The sequence below is a fragment of the Erinaceus europaeus genome, chromosome 9 (assembly GCF_950295315.1).
Source record: "Erinaceus europaeus chromosome 9, mEriEur2.1, whole genome shotgun sequence".
Lineage (NCBI taxonomy): Eukaryota > Metazoa > Chordata > Mammalia > Eulipotyphla > Erinaceidae > Erinaceus > Erinaceus europaeus.
Genome location: NC_080170.1, coordinates 66,285,286 through 66,288,887, shown reverse-complemented (window position 1 = coordinate 66,288,887; position 3,602 = coordinate 66,285,286).

Below are 3,602 nucleotides of genomic sequence, written 5' to 3'. Positions count from 1 at the left end.
CTTCTCCTTTTATTTTTTCAAACAATTTTTTATCTGTGATTAATAGTAGTCTACAAGATTCTAAGATTACAGGACCAAGCAGTGGTACACCTGGTTGAGCTCACACATTACAGTGCACAAGGAACCAGGTTAAAGCCCCCAGTCTGAAGCTGTAGGAGAGAGGGGTGAGAAGCTTCATGAGTGGTAAAGTGATGACCCAGGAATCAAGCTTGTGGTGACAGGACAATTCAAATCTTTATTCATCCTAGCTTCTCAGAGTCGGGCGGCAGCACATCTGGTTAAGCCACGTGGTGCCAACAGCAATGGCCATCGTCAGCCTCTCGGTCTGCACGCCTGTCCTCCTCCAGTTCGGGACACCAAAGAGACAAGACAGAAATGGAAGTGGCTCGACAATATCATACACTGTGAGGAAAGGGGCAGAGAAAAATGGAAGGGGTTGGAAAGGTATGAATTTCCTTAGCAACTGTTGGGAGGGTTTTTGTTGCGAGGGTTTTAACTGGTAGGATTAATAAAAATACCCTGGAGGCATGAAGGGCCTTGAGGGTAGAAAGAAGATAGGTCAAAGGAATGGAATGGGTGGGGATCTTTCAGGCAAAACAATGGTTTTGTAGCTAGGCCATAGTATAGGGGAATGTAGGGTGGAGCAGGCTTAAGGAATGCTAGCTCCGGAGGGAAGATGCAGGATGTTTTTGTGGGGGAGGGAAGACTTACATGGCCGCCAGCCTTTTGAGGTTTATGTGTCCCCCCTTTTTGCTCAACCCCTCCGGAGAGAGAGAGAGACTTAGCAGGTGAACTCACCTCTCAGGTCAAGTTCTGCCAGGCTCCACCACATCCCCACAACCTCCCTACAGTGAAGCAGTATAGCAGGTGTCTATCCCTTTTCCTCACTCCCTCCTCCTAACCTCTCAATTTCTCTCTGTCTCTTCCCAGTAATAAATATTTAAAAATAATAACAAGGGCCATGTGGTGGCAGACCTGCTTAAGCACACACATTACAGTGCACAAGGACCCAGATTCAAGCCCCTGATCCCCACCTGCAGGGGGAAAGCTTCATGAATGGCGAAGCAGGGCTGCAGGTGTCTGTCTTTTTCACTATCTCCCTCTTCCTTCTCAGTTTCTCTCTGACGATCCAATAATAAAATAAATAATATTAAGATATAAAAAATAAAAGATTATAAGATACAGGGCATAGTTCCACACCCATCAGCTTTTTTATTTACTCCTTGTTTACAAATAATAGCCACCAGAGTTCTCACAAAGTCTTAAGAGATTGTTTGCTTCTGTATTGCTGTTGTTATTGTTGTTGTTTTGCAAGTTCATGTGTTTCAGTTCTCTCAATTCCATCCACATGTCAGTGAAATCATCCAGTAGTTGTCTTTCACCTCTTTACTTACATCACTAAATATAACCATCTCCAGGTCCATCTATATTGCCCCAGAAGACACAATATCATCTAGTTTGATGCACAGTAGTGTTCCAAGGAGTATATATCCCATAATTTCTTTATCCAGTCATCATGGGCATTTAGGTTGCCTCCACTCTTGGGCTATTTTGGATAAAGCAGCTGTGAACACAGTTGTGCATGTATCCTTTCAAATGTCCTTTGGATAAATGCCTAAAAGTGGTACCGCTGGATCATAAGGTAATTCCATTTTAATTTGTTTAAGGACTTTCCACACAGTCTTCTAAATCTTACTGCTCTTTCTTTCTGTCTGAAGAGTATCAGTTCTGGGGATGGGCATCCCAACATCTTTCATAGAGAAGAGATGGGCTTGGAGACACAGCAGAGGATATGGTGGGGACACCTAGCCATTAGGTGTCCTCCAACAGAGATGTGTTTACAGGGACCTTACAAGCCTGTGAGCAAAGGCAATTTGGTCTCAAGCAGATCTAAACATACCAGAGACTAGGATTTCACATAACAACATGAATCCAGTTCTGGGGAATTCTGTCCCTCACTCACTGGAGGCCCTTTTTTATTGTTGTTGTTGCTAAGTGTCTTGTTGGAGATCCAGAAATCCCTTCTAAAACCAAATATGGTCTGTCTCCAGCCTGTACCCATAGACAAAAAGCGACACAAACCACAAAGGAGCAGAATGCAGGCTCAGTGTTCAGAAGAGACTGGGACACAGCCACCCGAAAACAATTTCTTCCCAACTCCACAAAATTAAGTGTAAATTGTACTTTTTCCCTGTTTTGTTCTTTTTTTAATTTTTTGCCACTGGGATTCTCTCTGGGGCTCAGTGCCTGCATCACTCCACTGTTCATGGTGTGCATTTTTAGAGAGAGAAAGAGAGAAGCTTCTCCCTGCAGGTGGGGACCAGAGGCTTGAACCTGCCAGGTCCCTGCACATGGTAACATATGCACTCTACTGGGTGAGCCACCGTCTAACCACCCGGCCAGAGCTGAGCAGTGCTCTGGTTAAAAAAGAAGAGAGAGGGTGAAAAAGACCACACCATTGAAGTTCCCTTCAATTCAGTGAGGGACAGACTCAAACCTAGGCTGTGCACATGACAAAGCAGCACACTAGCTAACTGAGCTATTTTGCCAGCCCTGGAGAGGGTTTTGCTTTTTTTTTTTTCAATTATTGTTTAATGTTTTTATTATCTTTATTTATTTATTGGATAGAGACAGCCATAAATAAACAGGAAGGGGGAGGTAGAGAGGACACTGCGGCACTGCTTTACCACTCGCAAAGCTTTCCCACTGCAGGTGGGGGCTGGGGGCATGAACCCTGGTCCTTGTATATTGTAACATGTGCTCAACCAGTTGTGCCACCACCCAGCCCCTTCCATCATTATTTTTTATGCAACTCCAGGGAATGAACTAAGACCCTCACACATGCGAAATATCACTACGAAGTGATCTCTTGGACCATTGTTTACATTATTTACTTTCTCTTGGAGGAAAAGGGAGAGGGGAGAGGGAGAGGTCTACCATCCTTGGAGCATTCTAGTGCTGTCTATGGTGCTTTCATGCAGTGCCTGAACTTGTAACCAGCTCTGCTGGGTGAGGCATGCCAATGGCTCCTGGAAATGTTTTATAAAAATTAGTATACAATTCTATTCTGGAATCGAAGAATGTCTTTACTCATCTTTGTCTACATGGGAGCTTTCCAGACACCAGAAAGGTAGCAGAGATTAGGTACAGGGTTTAGGGTGAAATGAATTAGATATAAGCACTCAAAATGAAGGCTACTCAAAGGCCAAAACATGTCATTGTTTTTCTAATTCTCTAAAACACACAGACTCACATCGATTAGCTAAGAAGGATAAAAAAAATCCATGTTACTCACTTATCAATAAAAGTAAGTATGACTATTATCGACCTATATCTGACAGGTAATAAAAATCTTAATATTTCAAAATTATGCAACTGGGGAGGTGGCTGCCTGGGTAGAACACAGGATTTGTATGTAAAAGGCTCTGTATTTGAACCCTGGTACAACATACCATGAAGTGGTGCTCTGCTCTTTCTCTCTCAAAAGAAAGAAATCTTTTAAAAAAGAAAATAAAATTATTACATCTGTTGCCAATGCAGTTCTGTTTGCCTGGTCTCTCTGGTAACTCTTGTGGTTCCCTTGTCTCTGGAAGATTGGAGAT